The sequence below is a fragment of the Dipodomys spectabilis genome, unplaced genomic scaffold (assembly GCF_019054845.1).
Source record: "Dipodomys spectabilis isolate Male_0828 unplaced genomic scaffold, ASM1905484v1 ptg000404l, whole genome shotgun sequence".
In the NCBI taxonomy this organism is placed as follows: Eukaryota; Metazoa; Chordata; class Mammalia; order Rodentia; family Heteromyidae; genus Dipodomys; species Dipodomys spectabilis.
Window position 1 is genome coordinate 516,480 of NW_024871081.1, and position 9,049 is coordinate 525,528.

Sequence of the window (9,049 nt, forward strand, 5' to 3'; positions counted from 1 at the left end):
TGATACATTTTATATTCTGATATATATTCTAAACCTAATTATTTATATTCTAATTGTATTGATTGGAATAAATATCAATTTATTTGTCAAATTATCAAATAATTCTAGTAACTTTCATAGTGTGAAATATAAAATCATCACATATAAATGTAAAATATATAACTATATATAATATAATGAAAAGGCTCATGTTTTGCATTGTTCTGTTGTGGTTAGGGTATCAAAGGCAACTCTGTTTTAAAGTATTATTCCATTATCTCTACCTCAGTGTTTGGTAGAGTTAAACCTAAAGCTTTACCATTTGTAGATTTACAGCCTGGATGCAAGAGGAAACACTGTGGTTAAAACATTAGCAATTTAGGGAGGTTGAGCTTTTCTTCATGTGTCTATTGGCCATTCTTCTTTCTTCTTCAAACAAGTTTCTCTTTAAGTCTTTAGCCCACTTATTATTGGACAGTTGTTTCTTTGAGTATTTGTTGTTGGGGATTTAATTTTTTGAGTTCCAAGTATATTTTAGATATGAGACCCGTGTCTGTTGTATGGCTAGTGAAGATCTTCTCACAATCCGTGGGCTTTCTATTGATCTTGCTAGCTATGTCCTTTGCCATGCGGAAGCTCTGCAACTTCATGCAATCCCATTTGTCCAACCTTTCTTTGATTTGTTGTGTTTCCGGGTCTCTATTAAGAAAATTTCGGCCTGCGCCAAGGAGACCTAGGGTTTCTCCTATTCTATCCTGTAATGTTTTCAGAGTGTCTGCTTTGACTCCGAAGTCTTTGATCCATTTGGAGTTGATTCTGGTGTAGGGTGATAATGCAAATCAAGACAACATTGAGATACCACCTCACCCCAGTTAGAATGGCAAAAATGAAGAACTCTAATAACAACAGATGCTGGAGGGGATGTGGACAGAAAAGAATCTTACTGCATTGTTGGTGGGAGTGTAAATCTGTTCAACCACTTCTCAAAAATCTTCACATACAGCTCCCCTATGACCCAGCAATCCCACTTTTGGGCATTTACCCAAATGTTTACAAACAAGACCACACTATAGCTATCAGCACACCTATGTTTATTGCAGAATTATTTACCATAGCTAAGATATGGAACCAATCCAGATGCCCCTCAGTACATGAATGGATCAAGAAAATGTGGTATATATACACAATGGAATTCTATGCCTCCATCAGAAAGAATGGCATTACCCCATTTGTTAGGAAATGGAAAGACTTGGAAAAAATTATATTAAGTGAAGTAAGCCAGGCCCAAAGAAACCTAGGTCCCATGGTTTCTCTTATTTGCAATATCTAGTATATGTATGAGTCAAGCAGAAAAGATCAGATAATGTGATGTTAGGAAAATGAATCCTTAGATATGTATTTAAATGTTTTTTTTCTTTCATGCATTTGTTTCTAACGCACTTATAAGATTATCTTTTTGTTGCTTTGTATGTCCCTCCCCCACATTATAACCCCTGCTTTCACTTTATTTGATGTCGGTATAATTTGTGAAGGAGAAGGGGAAAAACAAGTCGTTTAAGGATACAGGTGGACCTGTTGCAACAATGAGAAGTACAAGTTGTCATGTCGAAAACGAACTTTATAACTTTGGTTGGGAGGAGGATTGGGTGGGGGTCCGGGGGAGGCTGGGAAGGGATGTGAAGGGTAACAAAGGAGGAGGTTGCAATACTTGATAAAAAATGTACTCATTATCTTGCCCATGTAATGTTACCCCTCTGTACATTTTGTTCACAATAAAAATAATAATAAAAATAAAAATAATAAAAAACATTACCAATTTAAGGCCTAATAATGAAGAGAAATATATGGACTTCTCTTGCAACTATGAAAATATTTGGTGATAAAATGGCAGTAGTGTAAGTTCCTGCCTTTTTGGAAGGTAGACAGGCCAAGACATTAGGTAATCATGAATATGAACAATTTTTCACTTTCTTGGTTTTAGCTACATTTGAAATGGTAGGTATCATAAACAATCATATTTTGATAAAATGCCTTCTAGTATGAACAGTTCTGGCTGAACTGTTCATCTCTCTAATGATCCCTTGTAACTAAGATTAGATTTGTTCCACTAATACAATCTATGCTGTCAGAGTAAGATATTCTGGTTGGTCTATTCCTACATGGAAGAAGGGTAAAGGGTCAGGTAGGCATTTGTGCCAGTAAGACCTCATTTGGGAAAATCTCAGCTCCATATGTTTAGAAGTAGCTCTTAAACAAGGCTTACAATCCATTGGCTCCACAGATCTAACACAGTTGGATAAATAAGTACTTGAAAAAGCCGTCTCCTTTGGACTTAGCTATTAATACTTGAAAGTTTGATCAAATTCTAAGTGAAAAAGACTTAAAATAGTCATTGACAAAAAAATTGCCAATGTGAGCAATCAACTGAACAACATATTTTTTTCAACTATTCACAGAATTTTAGGGAAATAAGATTAATAGCATTTTTAGGAACAATAAGGTTTCCTTGTTACAAATAGGCACCTAAGCATATAAGCCTGTATAAATATTTCATCATTAGCTACTAAAATTTACAGGATACTACATTCTTCAGCAGCTTGTATACCAAAATTACAACAATACAGAGATTAACATGGCACTTGTACAAGGATGATATGAAAATTTGTGAATTATTCAAAATTTTTCATTCTTCAGATGCAAGAAATGAAAAACAGCTATTAAAAAGTTGATTACAAAATTACAAGTGTAACAACACACCTAATTCATATAATTAAAAGTTACTTTGACATCAGTGTATTAAATTTTCACCTTAGAAAAGCCTTTACATAGCATAACCTTTACACAACTTTTGAAATTAGACAACATTGTTGTTTTATCCCAAAGAAATATAATACTAAAAGGACCTAGGGGGAAAAAAAGGAATCTTAAACTGTTTCTGTATGGAATGCAATCTGAAAGGACACATTAATGAACCTATATGTTATAAAACAATGTAGAATTTAATGTATTATATCTAGGAGAGAATAAAATAGATTATGGACACTATACAAACATAGAATATAGAATATTTTAAAATATAATTTTTCAGACAAACACCGGAAATATCTTTAGTTTCTATACTACTCATTTCAACAGATAAGTTAAAATTATTTCCGATCAACAAAATCACAAACTCTGCATAAATCATTATAGATGTATACAAAAACTCTTGAATACATTTTGACATCAAAAGCAGACAATTTACTTTGAAGAACTCCACAGAATCCATGAATTGTTACTATAAGATGTTGTTATTTGTATTGTGAAAATATGTTGTATTGACAAAAAGGAATTAATGACATTTTTGAAATTTAAGAAAATTAACCGAATCATTAGGATTTAGGAGAACAATTTGTACAGCCTTCCACAACTTCAAAGAGGTAGTGATACATACTTATCCTTTTGGTAATATCAAATGCAGTTTCTTCCAAGTGGTTCTTCAGACCTGGTTTGACATATTGGTTCAACAGTTCCAGTGTATTTTTGCTATCTCAATTACCAGCAGCAAGATGCAAGGGGGTCAAAAAGCGTTTAGTTTGGGCATTGGTATCTGCATCATGAAGAAGAAAGAAGCCACTCTGGTATTATTACACGTATATGCACTGTGCAGGGGTGTCCAGCCATCTACAGTTATTGCATGTGCCCCTTGAGCCACCAACTCACGGACAATGTCTAAGTGTCCACTGTAGGCTTCCCGATGAAGAGGCGTATACTCATCGTCATCCCTAGTATTCACATGAGTAGCCTTTTTGGAAAGTATTCTCTGCACTGTAGTAAGCTGGTTATTTTCAGCAGCCCAAAGAAGAAATTTGCTTGGATCCTTCTCCATTTTTTTTCTTGCAATTTTTATCATCCCTCACATTTTCATCTTGTTCCTCATCTTCATTAGAATTGCCTAACCAGATACATTGAGTGCCAGTGGAAATGAGGTGTCCATGTATTTCCCTAATAGTTCATGTTGGTTGAACTGGTCAGAAATATCTGGTGAATTCTCTGCGTATGTTTTTTCACCATGATTTATTTTCTTTTTCCATTTTTACTATTCGAAATTATTCTAACTGGAGATTAGGGAATAAATGGAGAGCAGAGGAAAGATGTTCCTCCATATTCAAAGGTACAGACTGAAAATGAGGACCAGTGGTGTCCTCATGTGCAACTTATTCTAGGAATGAGAAAATGTGAAATAATGCCTCCTATATAAATGATTTGGGAAATGGTAGTGCAGAAAGTGAAATGATGCAACCCAAAATATAAAACAATATAAATTAGGATAATTATGGAGCAATCATATTATCTATGAGAGCCATGAAAGACAGAGATGAGCTATCCACAAAATCCATGCCTCTGACCAATTTATAGAACAAGCAGAAATTTTTTTTTAAAAAAAGATGGAAATAGAATTTATGTATTTACTTGAAATTAGTAAATACCTTTTTAATAGCCTGCATAAGAATCTAAATCCTTGATAGCACTAGTAACAGATCTGACTGAAATCAGTTGAATCACACTTTTCCTGTACAATGAAGGAATAGGTACAGGCTAGGAAAGCAGCTAGAAAAGGCAGGCTGATTGTATCTGTGAGAAAACTTTGTGGAAACTGGTATTGAGGATTACTTACTGGTGACCCACTTGCACTGGAAGCATGATTCTGACCTCTTGCTTGCTGATTCTGAACTATTGCTTTGATCATTATATTCTCCAAAAAGAAAAAGTCAGAATTGATAACAAAGGACTACTAATACAGGTTGACTTTTCATTAAGCATATTCAATCATCAAAATCACACGAAGACAATAGACAGGCCTATTTTTTTTAGATGAAAACAAGTGTCTTTAAAAAAACAAGGAATTTAAGTAGTCTTCCAAAGGACTTCCATTTTACTTACTGCATTATACATTTTTCCTAATGTTGAGTAACAATAAATAATGGATCTATTAGAAAGCTCTTAAAGCTCGTCTGTTCAATACTGAGTTCTCTTACACTATATTATGCTATTTTTTTGTATGGTCTTAGGAAGAAATTTACTTTACTAACTTGAATTTGTGACAGGACAATATCATGACTGTACATCTTTCTTCTATACTCTCAGTTTTACATTATTATCTAAATATGTGCATTAAATAAGAATAGAGGAAAAAGTAGAAGCCACACTGGTGGATCATGGCTTTAATCCTAGCTAATCAGAAAGAAGAAATCTGAGAATTGTGGTTTGAAACCAGACCAAGAAAAAAAAGTCCATTAGATCTTGATTTGAAAGTAACCAGCAAAAGCTAGAAATGGAGCTATGGAGCTAGAAATGGAGCTATGGTACAAGCAGTGAAATGCTAGCCTTGAGAAAACTAAAACAAAAAAATGACAAATTCTGAGACAGAGCCAGGCCCTGACTTCAAGCTCTAGTATTAGCATCAAACTAATTAATTAATTAATCAATTAAAAATAAATTAAGTGGTCACATGTGGAGAAAATGCTCAGGGATATCACCCAGGCTCTTATTTCAAAAACTACAATCTACCGAAAAAATCTATTTAAATAATACCTGTGTAAATAGAGTATTTTCATCATGCTCAGTTATTTTTACAAGGTAACTCTGTTATGTCTGGAGTACCACATAACATTATCATTTTAGTAGAAAGCATTGAAACATGGGTTCACTCTATCTCTCTAATGGATTTTTCTCCACACAAATACTCAAATCTTACAATTATTCCAATTCTTTGAAGTCATAGCTTTTTTCTTTAACATCCATAATATTAAAGTTTGAATTTAGTGTCTTGTGTCTCCTAAATGGGTGTTCTTACCAGTTTGTCATGCCCCCAGCCCTAAATTATCCGGATTAATTTTCAGATAGAATCTGGCTTCCTACTTGTGTATGATCATGGGCTCAGTCCACTTGATGTTATTCTTCCTGGAATTTAGATTAACAAGTGTCTGGCATTGTGTACAGATCTTTATGTCCAGTCTGGGCTTTAACCACTATCCTCACAACATTAGACTCCCATATAGTCAGGTTTTTCATAAGCTTACCATAGCTGATTTTTTAAATAAATCTTTGCATTTCCTGCAGGTTCTTGAGTACTGAATTAATTTGTGTTTTCTTTGGGTTCGTTTGTTTCATTTGAATATATGTATTCAGTGGTTCCTCATTTTTCCTTTGGTTTCTTTCACTCAAGTTCTTACCTAAAGTGCTGAGAAACCAATTCTTCTTTCTCAAGATAGTCAAGCTGAACTTTATTTATTCCAAACCAATTTCAGTAATATTTAAACATCTTCATATCTAGGAATGGTACACAAATGCTTATCACTGAGAAGGGTCTTTTTATTTTCACAGCAGTCTTTGGCATTCACAGACTTATCATGAATTATACAAATATAATAAAACTCAGATGCTTGCCAGGAGGAGAAAAACCTATTACTAATTGTTTGACAGAGGCTTCCCTTCCCGTGAATGAAATACGCTGCTAGATGCAGGATTTCACAGAATCATATTGCTAGGGAGAGCCTAAAAAATCAGGTAACACTACAGAGTTGAGGGAGATTACTTGACCTCCTGAATAATTTACTTTTATGTCAAATAAAAGCAGGCTTCCAAAAAGAGAGTAGACTTTAGAGAAACATGATGAGTTGTATGTAAATAGGTGCTTAGCTGACTTTGTTGATTGATGAACTAATACAGGGAAATAAAGTACAGCACGGTAAAAAAATAAACTCTGCATTTAAATAATCATTTCTGTGTGTGTGTGCATGCACACATGTGCGTGTACACACACACACATGTGCATTGCTCATGCATGCATTATTCATTGCTGAGGCTTGAAAGTGCCTAGGCACTATCCCAAAGCTTCTGGTCAAGGAGAGTGGTCTACCACTTAAGCCACTACTCCACTTACGGTTTTTTGGAGATAATCACATGAATTGTCATGATTGGACTGGCTTTGAACAGTGGTCTTCAGATCTCAGCCTCGCGAGTAGCTATTCAGTCTCTGAGTAGCTTGTTAAAATGCTGCCTGTACTCTATGCTTCACTGCTGTTTTATACTTTTCCTGAGGTAATCACAAGTCTAAGTCATATATGTCTAATTGTTTAAAAATATTTACTGCTTGGCACCAGCGCTCCCAACTGTACTCTTAACTACTTAGGAGGCTTGAGAACAGAACCCAGGCCACATTTTAGTGGACTTCCTTAATCTATAACTGGGTGCATTGAATCATTTCCACCATCTTGCACTATTTAGAGACTAAAATTGGAAGGACTGCAGGATCAAGGCCAGCCATGGTAGATAGTGCAACTCTGATGCCTTTGATGATGGGAAGGCTAAAAGGACAGATCAGGTGCATGTTCTTGTGGAAAGGGAACCCCTACCCTAAAATTAACAACTGATATGATGGCTGCCTAGCAAGAACAATACACCAAGTTGAAATCCCCACCAAAATAAGTATATACCTTAACATCCAAAAACATAGTAGAATCTGTTCTTTGCTCTAATATAATCTTTATCTGATTATCATATGATATGGCAGAATAGTTTCTTCGTTAAACTTATGATATATTTAAAAGGACCTAGAAAATTCTTCCTCACTTCTTAAGTGCAAACGAATGGCAAATTGCCTCATTTCTTACATATTTGACTACCACTAAAAATTCGTCTAATGATTATTATAGTAATATATACTGATTTATTACTTTACTGTGTAACAGTTTTTTAACTTTTTGCTTCTCTGTTGAAGTTTAAGTATTTAAATTGTATCATCAAAATATATTCCTTGTGTACTTGGGGCAGTTCTTTACTAAGTTTTTAACCAATGGGTTCTAAGAATTTTTGTTATTGTTAAAATATTGTTCAGAGGGGTTACAATTACATGGGCAAGACAATGAGTACATTTCTTATCAAGCATTGTTGCCTCCTCCTTTGTTTCCACTTCCCATCCGTCCCCATCCCCCCTTCTCCCCCCCAACCCAATCCTCCGCCCCTCCACAGCCAAAGTTGTAAAGTTTGTTTTTCGACATAACCTCTTGTACATCTCATTGTTGCAATGGGCCCACCTGTATCCCTATTTAAATTATTTGTTTTTTCCCTTCCCCTCCAAAAATTATACCAACAGCAAATACAGTGAAAGCAGGGGTTATACCGTGGGGGAGGGACATATAAAACAACAAAGAAATAATGTCATAAATATGTTGGAAATAATCGCATGAAAGAAAAAAAATTTGAATACTTATCTTGAGGTTCATTTCACCTAACATGAACTTATCTGACCTTTCCTAATTGACTCAGACAAATACTAGTTATTGCAAATAAGGGAAACCATGGAACCTATGTTTCTTTGGGCCTGGCTTAATTAAGTCAGTATAATTTTTTCAAGTGTTTCCATTTCCTAAAAAATGGGGCAATGTCATTTTTTCTGATGGAGGAAGAGCATTCCATCTAAGAATTCTTAATTGGTATATTCTTTGGTTTATTTTTAATTTCAATTTAATTTTATTGTAAAGGTAATTTACTTAGGGGTTACATTTTCATAAGTAAGATAATGAGTACATTCCTTATGGAAGGAACATTGTTATCCCCTCCATTGATTTTTTTGTACACTCATACAACTACTGATGCTTTTGCAATTGCTATTGATCAATGGGCACTTTTTCTTTCTTTGTTCATGCATTTTTATTATAAAATTGATATACAGAAGGTTTACATTTACTTGTCACCTAAAGAGTACACTTCATTTTATTTTCTAAATTTCAAATTTTGAACTTAATTACTTATTTTCTTTTGTTTCATTAGGGTAATTCTTTTTTCAGAGCTGTAGGATTAGTTAATTTAATTGCATGATTTTCACACATGTAAATTAATCAGACACATATATTTTGCTTTTAAAATATTTAACATGTGAATAGATAAAATTATTTTCTTAATTTTATATGGTTGGTGAATTTAAATAAATTTATTTTCTTATAGTTATAAACATATTTTTCCTGGTAACAAATACTAACTGTATTTTCAAGAAACACATACTTTATTAAGAAAGGCTTCATTATCT

At 34.0% G+C, this 9,049-nt stretch overlaps 1 pseudogene; it reads left to right on the forward strand.

Moving 5' to 3' along the window:
* Positions 1-2,563: 2,563 nt before the first annotated feature.
* Positions 2,564-2,663, forward strand: LOC122096933 (annotated as a pseudogene).
* The last annotated feature ends 6,386 nt before the right edge of the window (positions 2,664-9,049 follow it).